Source organism: Bos grunniens, chromosome 13 (assembly GCF_055505025.1).
Source record: "Bos grunniens cultivar Pamir isolate PY7600 chromosome 13, Bosgru_T2T1.0, whole genome shotgun sequence".
Classification (NCBI taxonomy): Eukaryota; Metazoa; Chordata; class Mammalia; order Artiodactyla; family Bovidae; genus Bos; species Bos grunniens.
In genome coordinates this window covers 82,793,319-82,819,372 of record NC_141177.1, presented here as the reverse complement: position 1 = coordinate 82,819,372, position 26,054 = coordinate 82,793,319, and the positions used below count along the sequence as shown (strand labels likewise).

At 39.4% G+C, this 26,054-nt stretch overlaps 1 protein-coding gene across 2 annotated transcripts in view; it reads left to right on the top strand.

Annotated features, from left to right (window-relative positions):
* Positions 1–26,054, top strand: part of PLCB1 (phospholipase C beta 1) — an 863,757-nt gene that overhangs the window by 620,478 nt on the left and 217,225 nt on the right. The window lies entirely within an intron of this gene.

Sequence of the window (26,054 nt, the reverse complement as noted above, 5' to 3'; positions counted from 1 at the left end):
TCTTTTTTAATTAATTTATTTTTTACTGAAGGATAATTACTTCACAGAATTTTGCTGTTTTCTGTCAAACCTCAACATGAATCAGCCAAAGGTATACATATATCTCCTCCCTTTTGAACCTCCCTCCCATCTCCCGCCCCATCCCACCCCTCTAGGTTGATACAGAGCCCCTGTTTGAGTTTCCTGAGCCATACAGCAAATTCCCATGGGCTGTATATTTTACAAATGGTAATGTAAGTTTCCATTTTAATCAATAAACACCTAAGAAAATAAGTAGTGAAATTTAATATTATATTTTTTTCTGTTGTACTTTACATTTTGCCTAGTTCTTCAAATGTGTTCAAGCATTAATTAAAATGACCCCCAAACTCAGTCTCAAAAATCTGAGAAAAACACTTCCATATTTGCCTATATTTGATATAAAATGATGGGAATAAGATACATACAGAATATACAAGCAGGCATGCTAAGTTGCTTCAGTCATGTCCAACTCTGTGACCCTATGGACTGCAGCCCATCAGGCTTCTCTGTCCATGGGATTCTCCAGGCAAGAATACTGGAGTGGGCTGGCATGCCCTCCTCCAGGGAATTTTTCCCACCCAGTGATCAAACCCACATCTCCTGCTAATCTTGCATTGCCAGGTGGGTTCTTTACCACTAGCACCACCTGAGAAGCCAGAATATACATATGTAATAACAAAAATGCACTTATACCCTCTGATATCAAAAAACGTATTCTAAAGTTAGGTGCATAACAAATAGACAACACACAAACTTGACATGTGCTAATGTTTAGTATTATGTGCATTTTATAAAATTTCAACATAGAAGGTAATTTTCATTTAAATGAAAAAATTTTAATGTAGCTAAAAGCCTAATGGCTAAGACTGAGCATAGGCACAGCACCTGGAAACATGAAATGAAAACCCGGAAGAGCTGACCATGGGTGATGCTCTGTGCTGCTATCGTCAGTGTGTTATCCACATTCCACACTGGAGTTTCGGTCTCTGTGGATATGCACTGGTTATAAATAATTGGAAGGTTTCTGTGCTGTCTAAGGCCAAACGTTCATGTGTTTGGGTTGCACAGAGTTGGAATCTTGTTGCAGAAGCTACTGTTCTCAAGGGAGTTAGATTTTAGATTTATTTCTATAATTTAAAATCACACACTAAAAAATTCATGCGGCCCCAAGTCAGCAAATGTTTCTTCCTTACCATGTTGTTTGCACTTGAGGACTAACTATGCTTAACATAGGGCTACACAATGACCCCTGCCTCTATTGAACAGTCATGAATGTAAGTTTGAAGATTAATGTTTCTTAAACTGTTAATTTTTTATCACTTAAATTCTTTAGAAGGAAGACAGTGAGTAAAATTCATATGAAAAATGAAATATTTGTATTGGTGCCTTAGGTAACAGCCTACAGACCTCTAGATTCAGCAGTTATGTCTGTGAAAGAAGACCAAATACTGTTTAAGCTGCCAAACCAAAAGAAAAGTTTAATTTGTTCATACTTTTATTCTTCTGTGAAAAGCAGGTGTTCATAAGTATTTGTTAAACAATTGAATTAATATAATAGATTATAATATGAGCAAATGTTTCAAGGTAATTTTCTTTTTTAACATGTTCTTTCCCTGAAATTTTTACGAGGTGTGGCATATGAAAGCTTCCCTGCTTTGTTGCAATTAAATTATTAAAATACTGTGAGTTACTAGTTTAATAGGTGAACTCAAAATGAATAATAGCAGAGCTATTTTGTTTTAAACCAAGCAAATAGAAGTTCAGGTATAGAAAGCATTTTTGTTCCAAATCCACCTACACTAATAATGATTTGCATCACTAGAAATAACCCCATTGTATTTTCAATATCATTTTAAGAAACTCCTACAAGTGAACTATATTGTGTCATTATTATCAGCAGCAAGAAGCACTCAGAGTGTGCTAGATTGGGCACTGGGTTTGGCAGTCTTGCAGCTTGCAGTATTAGGTGGAACTCCTTTAGTTGAAAAATGACAAACTTAAACAAGCACAGAAAGAAATTGATGCATATAAACATATATGCTTATAATTGGTGCATAAAGGCAAAAAGCGAGTGTGTTAATGACTTGCAGCATAACTTTATCCAGGGGCTCAAATGATGTTCTCAAGACCCATCTTTCATCTCCCAGTGACGTTCTCTGTACTGACCGTAATTCTTGGACAGACTCTCCTGGCAAGAAACCCACCAGCAGCTCCAGGCCTGCCAGTCTCAGTATGCAGAAACTCCTCTTACTCATAGTTCCATCAAAATCCCAGAAACCAGAGCACGGCTTAAAAGTCACCCAGGACCACTCCTGAACTAGGACCCCTGTGGCCTGGAGGATGGAGTATACCAATTGGACAAACACTGGTCACATGACTCCCCCTAGAGCCAGTAAAGAGTCAGATACCTAAACTACTTGGATTGAGAGTGGGAGAGAGGTGGTTCCCTGAAATTAAGCCTGAGTGTGCTACCTGGAAAAAAACTAGTCACCAGGCAGATAAAACAGCAGGTCTCACTAAAACTGGTCAGAAATCAACAACTTATCATCACTGTTTATCCACCTATTATGATACCTTAGGAAGCCATTTAAACCTTTGACTGTTTCCACCCCCTACTTTGCTCATCTTTGAATATATTCTGAGAGATTTACTGGAAGAATTAAATAAGTTGCTCATGATAAGAAGGTTGCATATCTTAACTGTTGCCCATTGAACTCTTGTTGGTCTGAACTAATGAAAAATAAGAATTAGTATTTATGCTGAATAATTTCAACCCATTTGTGGGTCTGAAAGTGAGATTCAGAGCACTGGGCAAGACTTTCCTGAATGCTCCTGTGTCTTGGCTAACAGGCTTATTTAACTTATTGCAATTAATAATAAATTAGACTCATTTGATGATGAAACCTGAAAAAATATGGCAAGTCGTTTCTGTGCAGAAATGTTCATTTCTGACTCAAATATTTTATCTATATTTTTATTAAGTTGAATTATAATTATATTTTAAAGTATAAATATTTATACTGGAATCTTACTATTTACTTTAACACTTAATTTTCCTACTAGAATTTTAAAAATCATTATTTTCCCAGCACCATTTCTCTTTACTAGGTAGAAGTTATCAAAATGATGATTATTTTTATAAATGTGTATTGTGTATCCTCAAGAAGTGAAACATGCCATAATTTTAAAAAGAAGCTGGTGTTGTGTTATGGTTAAGCCAGTTAAGTGACTTTGACTTGTCTTGTTGAACTTCAGGTTCCTCATCTGTAAAATGGGATGATACCAACACTAGTAAACATCAGTGCTTACTCCCTATCCCTTGGCATTCATGGTTCCAATTTAGTCCACAGCATCTTCTGCAACTCTCCAGGTCTTTCTTTCTCTCAGCCCAACTACAGCCAACCTCCAAGGGTCCAGGACTTCATGTCCCCAGGAGTAAATTTCCCTCGGGAAGTAGTACCTCTCTTCCTTGCCCACTGTGTGGGACAGTTAAATAAGTATTCTCCATATCCTCCAAAGCTCTCAAGTAGGTTTAAAACCCAGTTGCCAACAACTGTAACCTACTTTATAACATTCCGTTTATTAGCTGCCTTTTCGTCCCTTCTCGTTTCTGCACTCCCCTGTTAGTTCCTAGGTTACCTTCCACTGTTGCATTCAAATCCTTATCTCAAAGCCTACTTTTAGAAGAACCTAAACTAAGGCAAACACTTTTCTACAAATGGCCTTAACAGAATCTAAAGTGAAAGATGGGTAAGGTCAGTGTAGCTGAACACTGAGAGGAAAAAAATAAATAAAGGGCTGTGCTCATGGCTCATCCTTTCTCACCTGTCACTAAGGTCTTAGCTGTTATCACTCCTGAAGTCCTGGCTGGAAGCCTCAAAATCACAGGATCTCTTGTGTACAAGCAACTTATCCCTTTAGCCCTATCTCACTGGTCGTAGAAGAGGCAGCTAAGGAAGTGACAATGTTGAGAGTAGAACTGTATTTTCTGTGTCCCAGTGCGGAGTTCTCTTCACTACTCTGGACTCCACTTGGAGCCCTCTGTTAGGACTTGCTCAGAAAAGGCAGTGTCATCTATTTAGAAGTTAGCAATTTGCATCCATAGCAGTAGTTTTCAGACCACCTTTGACACAGGATACTTCTTCTAACAATGGCTCACTCATTGGTCAATGTGTAAGAAAAACTTTTTGGTTTTTCCAACCAGTAGAAGCACTATTTGGTTGAATTGGGGACCGTGCATTGTAGCTGAAGACAGCTGCCCTACTCCTGTTTCTTCTTCTGCTCCATACCTTCCTCTGAAGGCACTTCTGCCAAACCCCAGGAGATTCAAGATGCTCAGTCTAAAACCACTCATCTGGAGGTGATATTGACTGGCCTAATGATCTGTCTCACCGTTAAGGTGGCATTCACTTAAATATTTTTATATGCATGATCTGTGTAGCAATACAAGAAATAAAAGAACAGAAATCAATGAACAGAGTCAACTCAAATAAGATAGGTTTTCTTCCCAAAAGACAAAGACAGATAAAAGCTGTGTGATAAAGCCAGTTCTTTTCATGCCTTAAAGTTCCTATACTGAGAAAGCTGCTGAAAAGCCACTGTAGTATTTTACTGATTATGAGCCCATTTAAATCCCACCTATTGACTTTCTAACCTCTGTGGAAGGTCATAGAAGAATGACATTAGCTTCTGTGAGTATATTCCAAGCTCCTCTTAACTCTGTGTTTCATCTGTTCATAGACTTCTCTGAAATATTTGAGATTGGCAGAAATGAAAAAAATATATATTTTTTTCTAGAGAGCCATTATGAGTCCATTGTTTGTTAGTTCACTTGGTAACTTCCTTGGATTTCCTTTTCTGATTGCATTTCCTTGTTTCCCAGGAGGCAGGAAGTGGGCTTGAGGAAGGCAAATGCCTGGTCCAGGAGTCCTAGTGTTTTTCTCTCAGTAACCTCAGTGTCTGCTAAGAATCACAACTCTAGCCAGAAAGCCACAACTGGGTTCATTCACAGCTGAAGTGGCCTCTGTTCAGAAAACAACCAGTCTGGTTGTTTATATCATAAAAGACGAAAACAAATGCAAGTTTTAAGAGGTAGGGAAGGGAATTGGTAGCGTATTCCACCCCAGTCTGCCAAGTCTTTTTAAAACATCTTTCCCTCATCAGATTATGCCTTCCCAAGATGCGTTGCCATTGCGTGTGAGAACTACTGGGACAAAGCAGATAATGGCTGTTTTCCTCTAGATCTCTAGACCTCCCATCACAAAAAAGCATTAGCAGTCAGTATTACACATTTTCCCTTCTCAGCAGGGGTAGGGATGGAGGCCAATGACTCAGTTAGAAGAAACAGTTTAGCAGTTGCACTGTGCTGTAGAAAAGCCTTGAAGCCACAGGCACTTGGCCCCAAAGTGTGCCACAGCTGAGTTTGGCTGATAGTTGATTTTATACCAAATAAGTGGGAAGGAAATTGAATGCAAAGGGAATCAACTCCATGGAAAATATATGATGACCACAAGGAAGCCAGATGAAGTGAGGTGTGGGCTGTCTACCCTAATGCTTCACAAAAAAAGCTGAAATATATGCCATGGCAAAGGCTGATTAATGTCAGGAAGCTGAGACTGATCAATAATTTCATTCATTCATTGCAGAGATGGTAGGAGGCCTGTCTCTCTGAACCAGTGCCATCTGTAGGACTCCAGTTACAGAAGCAAAATTACCTGTAGTGTAGGGATAGCACAATTTTAAGAAGACAAATGAGGATGTTTGAAAAAAATCAAACTCCTCACCTAACACTCTACCTTAAATGTAGAAAAGGAACCTAAAGTGCTTCTTTTTCATGTTGCTATTTCTCTTTGTTTAGATTCGAAGAATCTAAACAGACGTCCTGGTCTAGGACCTAGAACATTTTGGTTTCCTTTGTGTTATTGTCAGCGGGCTTCCCTGGTGGCTCAGATGGTTAAGAATTTGCCTGCAATGCAGGAGACCCAGGCTCGACCCCTGAGTCAGGAAGATCCCCTGGAGAAGGGAACAGCTACCCACTCCAATATTCTTGCCTGAAGAATCCCGTGGACAGAGGAGCACGGCACGCTACAGTCCATGGGGTTGCACAGAGTCGGACATGACTGAGATTCATTGTGAAGGGTCTCCTCTGATAGAGCAATGTGATGCGCACTAATAAAATGTGATAGACTGGTTCCCTACCCTCTGTGTACCTCTAGCTTTAAATGATCAATCAGCCCTTACATAAATTTAGTGGAAAAAAAAAAAAACACTCCAAACCCATGTTTAAGAATGTGGAGTTTTAATCTGGATTTTGTTCTTATCTAATCATGTCAATTTAAAAGAACTGCTTAATCTCAGTCAAAGTTTATCTGTCCTGTTAAATAATAAAATGCCGTCTTACCTACCAAGTAGAACAGTGAGATGCAAAGAAATTGCAGATGTGAGAATACTTTGAAAAAGGAAAAGTGCTAATTCAAAGCGAGGTGTTATTATTAAGAACTTCCATACAAACCACATTAACAAGTTCAACTGAATGCAAGTAGAACTACATACAGGGGCACAGAAGCCATGACAGCTGGGTCATGAGGTTGATCTGCAGAACACATATCCATTTAATGGATATTATCATTGGTATCTTGGACTTGTATTTTTATATAGTTACGGTTATAGAGAGAAGGAAATGACAACCTGCTCCAGTATTCTTGCCTGAAGAATCCCATAGACAGGGGAACCTGGCAGGCTACAGTCCATGGGGTCGGAAGAGTCGGACACGACTGAGCAACTGAAGAGAGAGAGCGAGCGAGCAGTTTTTGCCATCAAGATAGATTAAGAATGCATGACACTTTCCAACCTAAGATAAAATAATAATGTGTGAGGACATTTATGGAGTATAGTAACTCCAGAATTGGAAAGAAATGGGTAAAATAGACAAAGAAGCCAGCAAAGTTCACATATTACACAAAAACACAGCTAGTTGGCAAACATAATAGGCAAATTTGTGCCTGAGAAAAGATCATTAAAAAGGGGGCATTTAATAGATTATTTCTGAAATAACAGGCAAATAGATTTTGGTGAGCCCTGGGATATTGAACTATCTGCACTTACTTTCTCCTAGCTGGTCTAGCAGAACACACATCACAGTCACAGCACTGAGAACCAATATGAGCCAAGGAAATTACTTCTGAGGGCTCTGCTTGGAAGTGGTTTTAGGAGGTGCTAAGCCGTCGGACCAGTAACTTTCCAACATGCTCTGGTATCATTACAGTAAGAGCAGGGTTTGAATGATGATGAATGGATTTTCAACTGCCTAATCCCAGTGACATCCAAACATGTGAGTGCCAGATCCTGCCCAATTGGCATTTGACTCCAAAAAGTGAGGCTGGTGGCCACGCTAGCTGGCAGAGATATTGTCCAGTTGCCCATCTCAACTGTGTGATAACTCTGTGAGGATTCTTAGGCCATCTGTTTTCCAAAGCATAATTTGTAGAGATTTCTCTGTGCTTCCAGCCTTGAAAGATAATATTTGCATGCATTTGGCTGTTCCTTTTAAAAGGTAACCTGTATATTTTTTTTCAAAACCCACAAAGCAATATCACAGCCTCTGTTTAGCACTTTTGCTGTGCTTACCTTGGCACAACATGTTTTTCCTGTGTTTTATTTTTCTTTCTAAGAGTTAGACTCATGATTGGGAGAATAAAAATGCTAGCGGGTGCCTCTAAATTACTTGCAGAGAATAGAATGTAAATTAAGTCTGGAAAAGAATTTTAGACCTTGATAGACAAAGCCAAATCAAAGAGCTAATCCTTCCTTATGCCTCTGCCAGATGGGTCATTTGTCCTGCCTGAGCCCAGCTTCTTTTAACAGAAAGATTAAAGTCACACGTTTTGGAGAGATAAGTAAATCATGGGAAAAAATGCTTCCTTGGTCACATTTGGGGCTATTTTTAGGACTAATCTGTGGTGCCCAGATTGACGCCAACTGCTACAGAGGCAGGGTTCTCTCCTTTTCATCATCCTTGTTTCTCATCCGGGCTAGTGCTGGGAAAGTTATGGAGATAAAACATCGTCAGTCACACTCACTACCATCTGCCTTTCTGTTGCCCTGGCACTGCCTCCAGCACTCAAATTGAGTACCCCTGTGACCTTAGACAAGTTGCTAACCTCTCTAAGCCTTAGTTTGCTCAACTGAAAATGGGAATTAAAAAGTACCTTTCTTATAGGATTTCTGTGCCTGGCACATGATCACTGCCCAGGTAATGCTAGCCCTTCCTGTTGGGATGATGATGATGGTGATGATTTATTGATGCCTTTTTCCAGTACTAGAGTATGTGCTCTACAGCAGGCTAGCATAGTAGTTAATAGCATGGAACAAAAAACCTGGTTTTGCATTCAAATCCCATTTTATTCACTTGTAAGCCATGTGACCTTGAGCAAGCTACTTGCCTGGAGTTTCTCATTCATAAAATAAGCATAAAAATAGTACCCACTTCAGAGAGTTACTGTGAGGATGGAATGAATATTTGCTTATAGCAAACAGTATACGGGCTTCCCTGGTAGCTCAGACTGTAAAGAATCCGCTGGAAATGCAGGAGACCTGGGTTCAGTCCCTGGGTCAGGAAAATCCCCTGGAGAAGGGAATGGCAGTCCACTCCAGTATTCTTGCCTGGAGAATTCCATGGACAGAGGAGCCTAGCAAGCTACAAATCCATGGAGTCACAAAGAGCTGGACACGACTAAGCGACTAAGCACGCAAACAGTATATAAAGATTTGTTAAGTACTATACAGGAAATAGACTAAATTCACTAAACTCTTCAAAAGCTGGTTCTCTTTTTCCTTACCATCTTGCTTGCATATATATAGTATATTTCCTTTCAAGTAAGAATACATTCTTTTTCTTAGCATTTTTTTTTCAACATAGACAACCGTATCGTCTTTTTTTGGCCCTTCACGGCATCATCACTGTTTTTTACTTTAGCGCTGTGCCACTGTTCCCTTATGTCTGCTGTCAGGATGAACTCAGCAGCCGTCCCGTGTTGCTGCTTGAATGCCATGATGAGGTCATTTGCAAGGTAACCATCCCAGTAAAACACATACACTGAACAGGAAAGAGCCTGACCAGGAACTTTCAAAACAAGGCACCTTAGTAATGAATCATGAATTTTGTTTAGAGATTAGCTTACAACCATTCCCTGCTGTCCTTTTCCCTCCTGGCCAGAGAGCCCATGTAAAGTATCATGAGTGAGTCTGGTGCTACGGACTTGCCATCACCTCCTCATCAGTTCAAGGAGGACCATCAGCTTTTGTTATCTAACGTCACTGAAAGTCACTTTTATAAGCTTCTGGGTAGAAGGCAAGGGCCTATGGATTTTTTCAAATAAACTTCTTACTTGTGAATTTCAAAAGAAATTCTAGCAATACTGATCAAAGAAGTTAGGAGGAGAAAGTATTAATAGAGCAGGTAACTTATGTCTATGTCAGGCAGGACAGTCAACTCTTTTATTGTTTGAGGATTGACTTACTCTATTGTGAATTATTTTAGTCCCCTGCTTCTATTTTCATGGTTTTAGACATTTAATGCTGACTGTGCCAAAGCCTTTACCGTGTGGATCACAATAAACTGTGGAAAATTCTGAAAGAGATGGGAATACCAGACCACCTGACCTGCCTCTTGAGAAACCTATATGCAGGTCAGGAAGCAACAGTTAGAACTGGACATGGAACAACAGACTGGTTCAAATAAGAAAAGGAGTACATCAAGGCTGTATATTGTCACCCTGCTTATTTAACTTACATGCAGAGTACATCATGAGAAACGCTGGGCTGAAAGAAGCACAAGCTGGAATCAAGATTGCCGGGAGAAATATCAATCACCTCAGATATGCAGATGACACCACCCTATGGCAGAAAGTGAAGAGGAACTAAAAAGCCTCTTGATGAAAGTGAAAGTGGAGAGTGAAAAAGTTGGCTTAAAGCTCAACGTTCAAAAAACAAAGATCATGGCATCTGGTCCCATTACTTCATGGGAAATAGATGGGGAAACAGTGGAAACAGTGTCAGACTTAATTTTTTGGAGTTCCAAAATCACTGCAGATGGTGATTGCAGCCATGAACTTAAAAGACGCTTACTCCTTGGAAGGAAAGTTATGACCAACCTAGATAGCATATTCAAAAGCAGAGACATTACTTTGCCAAGAAAGGTCCATCTAGTCAAGGCTATCTTTTTTCCAGTGGTCATGTATGGATGTGAGAGTTGGACTGTGAAGAAAGCTGAGTGCCGAAGAATTGATGCTTTTGAACTGTGGTGTTGGAGAAGACTCTTGAGAGTCCATTGGACTGCAAGGAGATCCAACCAGTCCATTCTGAAGGAGATCAGTCCTGGGTGTTCTTTGGAAGGAACAATGCTGAAGCTGAAACTCCAGTACTATGGCCACCTCATGTGAAGAGTTGACTCATTGGAAAAGACTCTGATGCTGGGAGGGATTGAGGGCAGGAGGAGAAGAGGACGACAGAGGATGAGATGGCTGGATGGCAGTACTGACTCAATGGATGTGAGTTTGAGTGAACACTGGGAGTTGGTGATGGACAGGGAGGCCTGGCGTGCTGCAATTCATGGGGTCACAAAGAGTCGGACACGACTGAGCGACTGAACTGAACTGAACTGTTAGTGCTTCCCTCAGGGGCTAGGCAGAGGGAAAGAATAAAGATAAAAGTTTCCCTGTGGTCCAGTGGTTAAGACTCCATACTTCCAGTACAGGGGGTGCAGGTTCAATCTCTGCTCTGGGAACTAAGTCACCGCCATGCCAAAGGGCCAAAAAATAAAATAAAACTCTTCTGCTTTTCCAGCTGATGGGGAATATGGGGGCTTGGAAATTTCTGGAGCATCTCTGGGGAAAGGAGCCATAGGTTTCTTTCTTCAGGACTTGGGATGTCCCCTAGACTTGGGGACAAGGAACCCAATAGAGTATCCTTAGAACCAAATAGAAAAGGTATTCTTTAGTTTTCCTTCTCCTCTGTCTCTCCATTCCCTGAGACAAAGCTATAATGCTTTGTTGCCACCTGTATCAGAGCAGGGTAAGAGGGTCTTAGAAGAAAGGAAGTATCTCACCTGTTAAATACTCCCACCTGATAAGTACCTGGGAGCTCAGGCTGCCTTTGTGACTGACCTCCTACCTGGGAAAAGATACAGCATGGAAAATATGGCTGACAAATTATCCATACAATGCCATTTGTGGTGATATGAATCACTGCATACTTTTCACCAAAAATATATGAATTAAAGAAAACCAAGGAGATTCATCATGAACCCCTGGCCAGGTAAAGCAGGACTATGACAGAGAGCCTTCAGTTTCTCTCATTTGATTTCCTTTTGCCTAAAAATAGTGGGATTAAAGAACAAAGCATATGAAATCTAACTTTTTAAACTTAATTAGCAAAATTTTGCAGTCTGGTGTAGTAGAAAAACCATGGAACATCAGGATAAATAGAATGGCCTAGACATATTCATATAATTAAACTCTCTCTTAAGACTACATGAAAATTGCATTAAAAGAGATATTTTAAGGCATAATTGAGCAAGGGTGGAAATAATAATAGGATGAAAGACAATAGCCTCATAATTTTGGCAGCTACGTATAGGTTTCTAGCTATATCATATCTGAGAAAACTGATCATAGGTTACTGTGTGAGACTTTGGGGACCAACCTAAGTTATTCTGTGAAAACCTTAAAAGTCTCAGAAATTGATCATGTTAATTTCCTCTGAAGTGGGTTTAGAGCCACAGTCTAAAATAAGGAGAATCTGTTGACAGCTGTGTAAGCAATAATCAGAACTCCCTGAACTTGCCTGAAAAATTCCGTGGACAGAGGAACCTGGCAGGCTATAGTCCACGGGGCCTCAGAGAGTCAAATAAAACTGAGCGACAAAGCATGTGCGTGTGCACACACACACACACACACGTACACACATAGAACTCCCACCTGGGAGGAAACTAAAGACTCACTTATTGGAGACAAGAAAACAGAGGGTCTGGGGAAGACAAAGCCCCAGGTGAAAGCAGAGCTACCTATCATTTGAAAGCAAAGCAATATAAGGATCATAAACATACTGGCTACTTCTTCCCACATTAGCTCTGGAAGGCTGGCGTCCAGGCTTTTATTCTCCCTGCAAGTAATTAAACAGATTTCTCAGGACTTGATCAGCTCAAGAAGAAAGACCTAAAGGTATTGACATTAGGAGTTACTCCAAAGAGACAAAGACTGATGATCCCTCTACAATAATGCCTTATTAGCTCTCATACTTTTAAGATTCACTTTCAGATATATTGATGATATGAAAATTCCAATTATCTTTTTAGTCCACCAATTTGAAATATGAACAGACAATTAAAAATCACTAGATATATAAGGAAAACTTCCTTAAAAAGTAGAAATAAATAGGAATAAAACTACCTTGGGGAAAACAATGAATATGTAGTGAGAAGAAAACTCCAAATATATATATATATATATATATATATATCTCATTAATATCCTTAGAATGATAATAGAATATATTAAGCCATTGGAAAAAATGCTATTTTTAAAAGAAATGTCAGAGAATATAAACTGACTTTTAGATATTAAATAGAGGGTAACAGAAACAAAACACTCAAAGAAGAATTGGAAATAAAGTTGTGGAAAGCTCCTAGAGAGTAAAGCAAGGAAATAAAAAGAAAACTTGGAGGGATATGTATAAAAATGTAAAATTTGATCAAATATTCCAGAATAGTGAGAACAGAAATAAGTACAGAGATAATTTATAAAAATGTTCCAAATAGGAAAATAGCTTTCCAACTCCAAAGGCTCCAAGAATATCCAGTACAGGGGATAAACCAATAACAAAGCATATCATTGTGAATTTTAAGAAACTGGGACTGAATAAGATATTTGAAATTTCCAAAGAGACAAAATAAACAAATAAGAAAACAGGAAAGTGAAAGTGAAGTCACTCAGTCGTGTCCGACTCTTTGCAGCCCCATGGACTATAGTCCACCAGGCTCCTCCGTCCATGGGATTCTCCAGGCAAGAATACTGGAGTGGGTTGCCATTTCCTTCTCCAGGGAATCTTCCCGACCCAGGGATCGAACCCAGGTCTCCCGCATTGTGGAGAGCTACCAGAGAAGCCCCAAGAAAACAGGGCATATATGTTTTCAGGATGATCAATCAATAAGTCTTTAAATCTCTTAATAGCCATACTAGAAGTTAAAAGACAATGAAGCCAATTTTCTGTCAAAAACTAAAAGAAAATATTATACCCAACTAAACCATCAGTAAAGGATACAAAAGTCATGAAGCGATTTTTAACCATCCAAGGCTCAAAAAATTCAAAAGCTAGGAACCCTTTCCCAGGAAGCTACTGACAAATGTGGTCACACTAAAATGAAGACTAAATATGAAGGAGGAAGACATGGTCTAGAAAAAATGAAAGAGATTCAACAAAGAATAGAAGTGGGAAAAAAGTGACTGAAAATGAAACTGGGAGAATACTTATTGTGTTTGAACAAATTGCAAAGAGGTTTAGATAACTGTGTCTTCTTGATGTAGAGACTTAAGCTGAAATATCTTTTCTTAGATGCCTGGAACAGGAAGTCAAGCTTGAAAGTTCTGTGGGAAGTAGGTTTCTAAAAGTTAATAGATAATGAGTGTCAGGACTAGAGAAAATAAGAAAACAAGTCCAGAAAGCAAAGATTGTTCCATTCTGTTCTCCAGAGCTCCCTTTTCTGAACACAGATCTTCCTATTCTTAATTGTTCCAAAGGTCCACAGGATGCTTCCCGGTTTAAAGAAGGCAGTGGAATAGCTTGTTCCCCAGTATATATTTAAAGGCCTTGGCATGCACTTGTAAACATGAAATGGATCCAGCTGAATGTCCTAGATTTACTGTAAGATATAAAAGCTTCTCTGGTGGTCCAGTGGTTAATAATCTGCCTTCCAGTGCAGAGGACATGGGTTCAATCCCTGGTCCAGAAACTAGGATCCCACATACCATGGCTCAACTGAGCTCATGTGCCACAACTATTGAGCCAGCACTTTAGAGTCTGCAAGTCACAACTACTGAGCCCACACACTACACCTGTGGAAGCCCATGCCCTAGAGCCTGCTCTCTGCAATGAGGAGCCACTCCCATAAAAAAAAGCCCTGCAGCTAGAGAATAGCAGTGCTTGCTGAAACTAGAGAAAGCCCTAGAGCAGCAGCAAGGAGCCTGTGCACCACAACGAAGGCCCAGCAGAGCCAAAAAAAAAAAAAAAACACTTTTTTTCATTAAAAATAAGTAAATAAATAAAAGCATCCCTGGAAGGTCTCCTTTTGTCACAGAATTTCAAATTTCTGTCTTTCTGACATGTTCAGGAAGATACCAGTGGAGCCTCAGTCACTATCTACAAGGGGACAGAGAGGTCAAAGGAGGCAGAGGTCCAGTTCCTGGCATTCCAAAGCCACCTGACATTTGCCAGTTTCTTTGCAGTGAAGATATTGCTGAGAAATGAGAGGTCGTATAAATGGCCATTAGGGACCATCATTTTGTCATTCCACTTTCCTCTCATATCCCTTTATAAGATGGTTCCTCCCCATTTAAATCAGATCTTTTCACTTTTGATCACCAGCCTTTTTTCTCAATATACATGAGAACTTCTTTTGAACCAAAAAGCTTTGTAGAGCATTGTTTCTACATTCTGTGAGAGATGTATTTTTCCTACTTTGTTCCAAGAAGTTCAGATAATGTATATGCTTATAAAGATCTTTAGGTGCCATTATAAGAGTGACATGTCCACTTGGAAGCATATCAATCTTTTATTAAGAAAATATGTAAACGGCTTTATTTTTAGCCTTTCCCAGCTGGCATTATCCTTCTGAACTTCTTTTCCTGTTGATTTTATTCCATAAAATCATCACATTGCTTTTAATTTTGGTTTGATGTTTCATAATCTCATTCTAATACATGACATTTTGTTTTATCTGGTAATTATCCCTAATATATTTAACTACTTGAATTCGTAGTATTTTAGAATTGAAAGAAACATACGAGCCCATCTAGTTTTCTCTCCTGTAGTTGAAGAATTTGTCACTGATCGGTTACTGCTGGCAGGAAAGGAAGCCACATATCTTGTACTGTTACTAATTTTGACAAATTTGTTTAGAAAAACACTGTTTTTCCTATCTTAATTCACAAGGCTTTTCTTTTGTCTGCATGCCTCAGTGGACCTGAAAGAAAAAATCGTAAGCAGCTTTGCAAAAACAGTAAGACATTGGTGGAAAAGTACTGGTGCATTTAAGTCAACAGCAACAGCAATATTCCAGCTGTTGGTTACATGCAAGGAAAGAACATCCTCTAAGGGTGTGTTTTATTCTGAAAGCCTTTACTAGTCAGAACTTTATTTTTAGGCTAATTCATTATGTCAAACATATCTACATTTTTGCAAATGAACTTTTGACCCCTTTAGCTGATGCCTTGTAACTTACAAACCTCCAACTCCCTCTTTACTTTTTCATTGGCTTTTCTTGATTTCAACATATCCCTGTCTAATCATTTGACACATTAAAAGTCTTGCATATTTGCTCCTTTAGTTAGCAAGACAAAGCTTTGCGGTTGAAAAGTTACTCCCAGGTGTCTGCCTACTTGCAGTCTGCAATCATATTCTGAACTGTCCTCCAGACTCACATGTCCTTATTCAGTGAAGGCAAATTCCTTCACTGCTGCTGTTGCTGCTGCTGCTAAGTCGCTTCAGTCGTGTCCGACTCTGTGTGACCCCATTGACGGCAGCCCACCAGGTTCCTCCATCCCTGGGATTCTCCATGCAAGAACACTGGAGTGGGTTGCCATTTCCTTCTCCAATGCATGAAAGTAAAAAGTGAAAATGAAGTCACTCAGTCGTGTCCGACTCTTAGCGACCCCATGGACTGCAGCCTACCAGTCTCCTCCATCCATGAGATTTTCCAGGCAAGAGTACTGGAGTGGGTTGCCATTGCCTTCTCTGAATTCCTTCACTGGGGATTTTGAAATTATTTGATATAATTAATTGTAAATAATCCTTACAAACACTGACTCACTTAACTCTGTTTTTTACTGATGTCAATCTATGCTAAAAATTATGTTAAAATCTTTAATTTCCAGGAAATAATAAAGGTAGAGTAGATAACCCAAAGGATACACTTAATTAACCTATAGAACTTTAACCAGGTTTATATTGAATTTAGCTATATTTTTATAAGTTTGGTTTTGGTGTTGTTTGTTTGTTTGTTTGAGAGGGGTTCTGACATACATATATGTATGTGTCAATATTTCATAGCCTCTTTTGAAATAGATTTGTCATGTTCCTGATTTCCTCATTAATGAACTAAATAAAATTTTGACACGTGTTCTTTGGCATGTTTCAGAGCACCAATTGACCATAATTTTAATATTCTCATTTGGGAATAACTTTCTATCCTGTACCCATCACTGTCATAAAAATTAATCACAAGCATGGTTCAGAACCTTTCTCAACATAAGGCACTAGAGGTAATACATAGAAATTGAGGCTAAAAAGTTAAAATTAACTTATTACCCAAACCATATTGGCATACAGTTTGTTTTAATTGCTTTTACAAGTTGCTGATCAGATCAAAGAATGTTTATTCTCAAGATATCAGACACAAACACAGACTCAGTGTTCACTGCAGCAACATAAAAAGTGATATTTGTGGCCACACCATATTTGCATGCCTTTAGAAGAAGTATACACTTGCGAATTTTCCTTGGGGCACACTTTATTCCGGGAGTCATATTACCTTCCTTCGTTGGCCCCAAAGACACCTGCATTTACTGTGTGCTTTGAGGAATAGCAGTAGAAATTGAGTTGTATGAAACTGTAGGTTAAAAATGCCAGATTTTAACAATTTCGTATGATTCGACCTAAGCAGATAAAAGAATCAAAATTATGCCATCCTTGGTGATTTTCCAGTTTCAAAACAATTTCTCTTCTATTTTGAATCACTAATCATCAAAGTAAGTGCTGACTTTGTACCAACTGTGCACAGAGAATCATGGTAGTTCCCAAGGATGACAAAGAGACATGCATGTCCTGCTCTGGAGTAGTGCATGCCTGCTGTTCAAGGGGTGAATGGTCTTATTTTCTGTTACATTATGATCTATTTGAAGGCAGAGGCTTTGCTGTGCTTTATATTTCTGTGAATTCATTACATTGCAGAGATTCAATAAATGTTAAGTGAGTCGAAGGTAAGCAGACAGAGGAGAAGGAAGAGATGAGGGAGGGAGGAACGGAAACTCATTTGAGAAGAAGCTGGCAAAATGGCATTAATCAGAGTGAAATGATTATTGTACACAATGCAGATGAAGGACCACCCAAACTTCAAATGACAAACTGAAAATCACTTTACAAAAAAATAAGTAAAAATAACACCCATTTTTTCTATTTTAAAAAGTCCCAATGAGGCAGAGCAGGAAAAGACCCAGGACCTGGCGCCCCAGTAGCCCTGATCCTAGCAAGGCTGTCTCACCCTGGCTTCTAAAGCTTAATTTAAGTATCCCAGATCTTCATCTTTTGTACTCCTGCTATATGATCTTTGTTCCTACTAATAAAAGGGATGAAATAGAAAACTAGGAAGAAATTCAATTTTTTAACAAATGTTTTACCTCTACATGTTTTAAGTTTTAAAATATTGTTGGAAACTACCCACTGAAACAACTTTGGCCCTAAGTGGCATTGACATTGACTTTGGTTTGCTTACAAAAATTGAAACCAGTCTGAAAGAATATAGGCATCCCACTGTAAATGAATTTCAAAGGAAGGCTTCAAAGGTAGTAACCGAAGAGTACTCATCAATCAGAATGATTGAAATGATCACTTTGGTAGGTGATGATTATTTGAAGATATAAACTTTTGCCTCTATTAGGAATTGGTCACACAAATATAACAGTGTAAGGAATGTTGTGTCACATTTCTCATTTCTAATGCAAGAGAAACTATCTTAGCACTTTTTCCTTTGGTAATTATTGATATTAATCAAGGTGCATGTTAGAGTAGATTTTTAAGCAGTTTGTAGTGCAGATAATTGTTCCTCTTTAAGATTTCCATTTAAATAGCTCCACTCATTCAAATCCAATAACCAGATTTCTTCTTTTCATTTATTTATTAATTCCTGGAAAATATAAAGGACAATTTAACTATAATGTTTCCAGAATTAGGGAATGTACTCATCAGTTATTTTGAGAAATTTATTGGATATAAAAAATTTACACTGTGAGTAAACAGTTTTTCCATTTACAGGTGACGTATCTCTTACCATTCAAGGATAGTTCAGTTCAGTTTAGTTCAGTCGCTCAGTTGTGTCCGACTATTTGCGGCCCTATGAATTGCAGCACTCCAGGCCTCCCTGTCCATCACCAACTCCTGGAGTTCACTCAGACTCATGTCCATCGAGTCGGTGATGCCATCCAGCCATCTCATCCTCTGTCGTCCCCTTCTTCTCCTGCCCCCAATCCCTCCCAGCATCAGAGTCTTTCCCAATGAGTCAACTCTTCGTATGAGGTGGCCAAAGTACTGGAGTTTCAGCTTTAGCATCAGTCCTTTCAATGAACTCCCAGGACTGATCTCCTTTAGGATGGACTGGTTGGATCTCCTTGCAGTCCAACGGACTCTCAAGAGTCTTCTCCAACACCACAATTCAAAAGCATCGATTGTTCAGTGTTCAGCTTTCTTCACAGTGCAACTTTCACATCCATACATGACCACTGGAAAAACCATAGCCTTGACTAGATGGACCTTTTTTGGCAAAGTAATATCTCTGCTTTTGAATATGCCACCTAGGTTGGTCATAACTTTCCTTCCAAGGAGTAAGCGTCTTTTAAGTTCATGGCTGCAATCACCATGTGCAGTGATTTTGGAGCCCAAAGAAATAAAGTCTGACACTGTTTCCACTGTTTCCCCATCTATTTCCCATGAAGTGATGGGACCAGATGCCATGATCTGCAAACAGTGAGAGTTTTAGTTCTTTTCCAATCTGGATTCCTTTTATTTCTTTTTCTTCTCTGATTCCTGTAGCTAAAACTTCCAAAACTATGTTGAATAGTAGTGGTGAGAGTGGGCACCCTTGTCTTGTTCCTGACTTTAGGGAAAAGGCTTTGTTTTTCACCACTGAGGATAATGTTGCTGTGGGTTTATCATATATGGCTTTTATTATGTTGTTGTATGTTCCTTCTATTCCTGTTTTCTGGAGGTTTTTTTTTTTTTTTATCATAAATGGATGTTGAATTTTGTCAAAGGCTTTCTGTGCATATACTGAGATAATCATATGGTTTTAAGTCTTTCAATTTGTTAATGTGTTGTATCACATTGATTTACAAATATTGAAGAATCCTTACATCCTTGGGATGAGGCCCACTTGGTCATGATGTATGATCTTTTTAATATGTTGTTGGATTCTGTTTGCTAGAATTTTGTTAAGGATTTTTGCATATACCCATCAGTGATATTGGCTTGTAATTTTCTTTTTTTGTGGCATCTTTGTCTGGTTTTGGTATAAGGGTGATGGTGGCCTCATAGAATGAGTTTGGCAGTTTACCTTCCTCTGCAATTTTCTGGAACAGTTTGAATAAGATAGGTTTTGGCTTTTCTCTAAATTTTTGGTAGAATTCACCTGTGAAGCCATCAGATCCTGGGCTTTTGTTTGTTGGAAGATTTTTGATTACAGTTTCAATTTCTGTGCTTGTGATGATTTAGATGATTTAGCTTTGTTAAGATTTTCTATTTCTTCCTGGTTCAGTTTTATAAGGTTTTACTTTTCTAAGAATTTGCCCATTTCTTCCAAGTTGTCCATTTTACTGGCATATAGTTGCTGACAGTAGTCTCTTATGATCCTTTGTATTTCTGTGTTGTCTGTTGTGATTTCTCCATTTTCATTTCGAATTTTGTTGATTTGATTCTTCTCCCTTTTTTTCTTGATGAATCTGGCTAATGATTTCTCTATTTTTTTAATCTTCCCCAAGAACCAGCTTTCAGTTTTGTTGATTTTTGCTATCATCTCCTTTGTTTCTTTTTCAATTATTTATGCCCTAATTTTTATGATTTATTTCCTTCTACTAACCCTGGGGTTCTTAATTTCTTCTTTTTCTACTTGCTTTAGGTATAAAGTCAGGTTATTTATTTGATTTTTCTCTTGTTTCTTGAGGTAAGCTTGTACTGTTATGAACCTTCCCCTTAACACTGCTTTTACTGAATCTCATAGGTTTTGGGTTGTTGTGTTTTCATTTTCATTCATTTCTATGCATATTTTGATTTCTTTTTTTATTACTTCTGTGATTTGTTGGTTATTCAGAAGTGTGTTATTTAGCCTCCATATGTTTGTATTTTTAATAGATTTTTTTCTTGTAATTGACATCTATTTTTCCTGCATTGTGATCAGAAAAGATGCTTGAAATGATTTCAATATTTTTGAATTTACCAAGGCTAGATTTATGGCCCAGGATGTGATCTATCCTGCAGAATGTTCCATGTGCACTTGAGAAAAATGAGAAATTCATTGTTTTGGGGTGAAATGTCCTATAGATATCAATTAGGTCTAACTGGTCCATTGCATCATTTAAAGTTTATGTTTCCCTGCTAATTTTCTGTTTAGTTGATCTATCCATAAGAGTTAAAGTGAAAGTGAAGTCGCTCAGTCATGTCCAACTCTTTGCGACTCCATGGACTGTGGCCTACCAGGCTCCTCCGTCCAAGGAATTTTCCAGGCAAGGGTTCTGGAGTGGGTAGCCATTTCCTTCTCCAGGGGGTCTTCATGACCCAGAGATTGAACCCAGGTCTCTTACATTGCAGGCAGACGCTTTACCATCTGAGCCACCAGGGAAGCTGGTTTATCCATAGGTGTGAGTGGGGTGTTAAAATCTCCCACTATTTTTGTGTTACTGTGAATTTCCCCTTTCATACTTCTTAACATTTGCCTTACATATTTGCATTGCTTCTAAGTTGGGTGCATATATATTTGTAATGGTTATATCTTCTTCTTGGATTGAGCCTTTGATCATTATGTAGTGTCCTTCTTTATCTCTTTTCACGCCCTTTATTTCAAAGTCTATATTATCTGATATGAGTATTGCCACTCCTGCTTTCTTTTGATCTCCATTTGCATGAAATATTTTTTTCCAGCCCTTCACTTTCAGTCTGTGTGTGTCCCTTGTTTTGAGGTGGATCTCTTTTAGACCATATATAGAGGTCTTGCTTTTGTATCCATTCAGCCAGTCTTTGTCATTTGGTTGGGGCATTCAACCCATTTACATTTAAGGTAATTATTGATAAGTATGATCCTGTTGCCATTTACTTTGTTGTTTTCGACTTGAGTTTATAAACCCTTTTCTGTGTTTCCTGTCTACAGAAGATCTTTGGCTTTTGTTGAACAGCTGGTTTGGTGGTTCTGAATTCTCTCAGCTTTTGCTTGTCTGTAAAGCTTTTGATTTCTCCTTCATATTTAAATGAGATCCTTGCTGGGTATAGTAATCAGGGTTGTAGGTTTTTCTCTTTCATCACTTTAAGTATGTCCTGCCATTCCCTTCTGGCCTGAAGAGTTTCTATTGAAAGATCAGCTGTTATATTTATGGAGATCCCCATGTGTGTTATTTGTTGCTTTTCCCTTACTGCTTTTAATATTTGCTCTTTGTGTTTGATCTTCATTAATTTGATTAATATGTGTCTTGGGGTGTTTTGCCTTGGGTTTATCCTGTTTGGGACTCTCTGGGTTTCTTGGACTTGGGTGGCTATTTCCTTCACCATTTTAGGGAAGTTTTCATTATTATCTCCTTGAGTATTTTCTCTTGGCCTTTCTTTTTGTCTTCTTCTTCTGGGACTCCTATGATTCAAATGTTGGGGCATTTAACATTGTCTCAGAGGTCTCTGGGATTGTCCTCATTTCTTTTAATCTTTTTTTTCTTCTCTGCTTCACTTATTTCCACCATTCTATCTTCCACCTCACTTACCCTATCTTCTGCCTCAGTTATTCTACTGTTGGTTCCCTCCAGAGTGATTTTGGTCTCAGTTATTGCATTATTCATTATTGATTAACGCTTTTTTATTTCTTCTAAGTCCTTGTTAAACAGTTTTTGCATCTTCTCAATCCTTGTCTCTAGTCTATTTATCTGCAATTCCATTTTGTTTTCAAGATTTTGAATCATCTTTACTATCATTATTCTGAATTCTTTTTCAGGTAGACTCCCTATCTCCTCCTCTTTTGTTTGGTTTGGTGGGCATTTATGTTTCTTTACCTGCTGAATATTTCTCTGCCTTTTCATTTTGTTTAGATTGCTGTGTTTGGGGTGGTGTTTCTGTATGCTGGAAGTTTGTGGTTCCTCTTTATTGTGGAGTTTGCTCCCTGTGGGTGGGGTTGGACTAGTGGCTTGTCAAGGTTTCCTGGTTAGGGAAGCCTGCATCTGTGTTCTGGTGGGTGGAGCTGGATATCTTCTCTCTGGAATGCAATGAAGTGTCCAGTAGTGAGTTTTGAAGTGTCCATGGGTTTGGTGTGACTTTGGACAGCCTGTATTTTAATGCACAGGCCTATGTTCCTACGTTGCTGGAGAATTAGCATGGTATGTCTTGCTCTGGAACTTGTTGGCTTTTGGGTGGAGCTTGGTTTCAGTATAGGTATGGAGGCTTTTGGATGAACTCTTGATTAATGTTCCCTAGAGTCAGGAGTTTTCTGGTGTTCTCAAGTTTTGGATTTAAGCCTCCTACCTCTGGTTTTCAGTCTTATTCTTACAGTAGCCTCGAGACTTCTCCATCCAAACAGCACAGATGTTAAAACATCTAGGTTAATGGAGAAAAGATTCTCCACAGTGAGGGACACCCAGAGAGGTTCGCAGAGTTACATGGAGAAGACAAGAGGGAGGAGGGAGATAGAGGAGGCCAAGAGGAGAAGAGGGTGAATCAAAAGGGGAGAGAGCAATCTAGCCAGTAATCAATTCCCTATTTGTTCTCCACAGTCTGGAACACTCAGAGAGGTTCACGGAGTTACATAGAGAAGAGAAGAGGCAGGAAGGAGACAGCAGTGACCAGGAGGAGAGAAGGGGGAATCAAAAGGAGAGAGACAGATCTAGCCAGTAATAGGTTCCCTAAGTGTTTTCCATAGCCCGGAACACCCAGAGAGATTCACAGAGTTGAGAAGAGAAGGGGGAGGAAGGAAATATAGGTGACCTGGGGAGAAAAGGGAGAGTCAAAAGGGGAGAGAGCAATCAAGCCAGTAACCACACCCCTAAGTAAAAATGTGTACTGAGGATTAGATTCTTAAAGGTACAAAATTGATAACAAATGCCAAAAAGCAAAGATTAAAAATCTAGAGTAGAGGTTAGACTCTCAAAAATACAATAATAAAAAAACAAAATAAAATTGCAAAAATTATGAAATATATATATATATGAATTTGCTTTAAAAATAGTATTTTTTATAAAGTAATAGGTTATCAAAATGAAAATTAAAGGAGTAATAACTTAAAAATTAAAAAATGATAATATTAAAAATGTATCTAGGAATTTCTCTGGAGCTGTTGAGGGCAATGTGGGATCAGTTCAGTTTCAGATAGTTCCTTGTTCCAGCTTATACTTCTTCTCAAGGTCTATAGGCCCCTTCCAATGTAGTCAATGCTAATTATAGGGTTTTAATCTGTTGCACTTGTCACTTCCAGAGCGGTTCCCTCTTCTTTGTTTATTTTGGCTTCCTCTGTTTGCAAGTATCTTCAGTGTCTAATTTCCACCCTGACACGAGGGGGCAAAGGTGGTCACTTATTTAGGCTCACTTGTTCAGTTGTGCTGTGGGGAGGGAGGAGCACTGCAAACAAATATACTGGCGTGTGTGGGGAGTGCTCGCAGTGCCTGGGCCACACTGGGGTTCCGCTGCTCACGGCATGTGTACTTCCCCAGTCTACACTGCTCAGGCTCCAGGTTGCTCTGCAGGGAGCTGTCTAAAGTGGGCCCTGGGTTGCGTGCACTTCCCAGGTCTAATCTGCTCAGGTTCAGATTTTCAGGTACTCCACAAAGGCACAGACTAGGTTGGGCCTGCAATTTGTCCCCTTCCCAGGTCCGAGCAGCTCAGGCGACCAGGTGCATGGTGAGCGCAGTCTTCCCAGCTGGGCGGGGCATTTTATCACCTCCCCTGTCCCAGCCTCTTGGTTTCCTGGGTGCGCCACGAGAGTGCCATCTCAGGTGTGCCTTGTGTCTCCTCTGAGGAACTTATCTCTAACTGCGACCCTCCTGGTGGATGTCAACTGTCCAAAATCCCAGGAAGATGTGGTTAGCAACTGGGAGCCTGCTGACAGTTTGGTGGAGGATGCCATCTCTGGGGCCAAGATTGCCCCTTGCCTTCTGCCTCTGGCTGTTGCCTGCCTGCCTCTCTGCCTCCGGCGGGGGCTGGGCTGGTCTGTAGCTGGCTAGCTCTCCTCTAGTGATCTCTCAGTCCTTTGTTCTATGAGTGGGCCAGGCTGCTCAAATCAAAAAGATGTGAGCTTTTTGTGGGAAAATTCTCTCTTTTTTTTTCTCTCTCTGGCTATCCCACAGTTTGGGTTGCTATCTCACATTAGCTCCCTCAGATTTCCCTCAGGGCATTCAGGCCCAGTCCTTACCCTAAGCGTGCAGCCTGCACCTCACTGTTCAGCCCCCGCTCGCTGGTGGTGAATGCGAGTGTCTGGGCTACTTCTCCGCTGGGAGTTGCGGTTAGACACATAGTCTGTGGGTTTTTTTTTTTTCCCCCTCTCAGTTATGATGCCCTCTGAGATTCCAAAACTCCCCAGAGACCTGCCAGTGAGAGGGTTTCCTGGTGTTTGGAAACTTCTCCTTCAGGTCTCCTTCCCCAGGACAGGTCTCCATCCCTAATTCTTTTGTGTCTCTTTTTATCTTTTGTATTTTGTCCTACCTCCTTTCGAAGAGAATGAGCTGCCTTTCTGCGTGCCTGGTGTCCTCTGCCAGCATTCAGAAGTTATTTTGTGGAAGTTTCTCAGCATTCAAATGATCTTTTGACGAACTTCTGGGGGAGAAAGTGGCCTCCCCATCCTATTCCTCTGCCATCTTAGGACCACCCCCCTGCTATCATGTTTTTACCTCTGAGTTTGACATCGGGATGAAGAGAAGGCAAACCATTGGTGAAAGAGTAAATTGCTAGAACTTTTAACAGAAAGCAAATTGTTACGTATACTAAAAGTCTGAAAAATATGCAGTCTTTGAACCAGCAATTCTATTGCAGAGGACTCATTCTGAGGAAAAAGTTTATACAAAGATTCAGCTACCAGAGTATTCAATACAATATTATTTATACTAGTGAAAAATGAGAACTCCAAAGATAATGGAATATTCGTTAGTCATGTTATAGCTCTATATATTTTATAATACAGAGGTTTAAGCCTCTGCCCGCAATGCAGGAGACCTGGGTTCGATCCCTGGGTCGGGAAGTTCCCCTGGAGAAGGAAATGGCAACCCACTCCAGTATTCTTGCCTGGGAAATTCCATGGCTGGAGGAGCCTGGTGGCCTACAGTCCACAGGGTCGCAAAGAGTCAGACATGACTGAGCAACTTCACTTTCAAAATATAAATATTAATATTATATGATGATGTTCATAATATATTTTTCAGTATATATATATATGACTGCATCTTCATAAAAGAACTATACATACACATGCATACATACATTTCTTCCTCTGGAAGTGTATATACTAAGATTTTAATAGTAATTCTCTCTGAATGAAGAGTTAGGCATGTTCAGAAAAATTTCAGTTTTCTTCCCTCTCTGCTCTTGTCATTTCCTATTTTTTCTTCCATAAACATATACTACTTTTATATTAATAGAAAACTTTTTCAACAAGGAAAAAGAAATACTATCCTCTAATATTTACCAGAAAGATCTTCACTATTCACAAATGACCTGGTGGTTGTGTTTGTTTTGTTTCTTTGGTTGGTTGGTTGGGTTTTGAGGCTTTGATTGTTAATATTGAAAAAACAAGCTCTGATGATGAGCCAAAACCGTGAAGATGG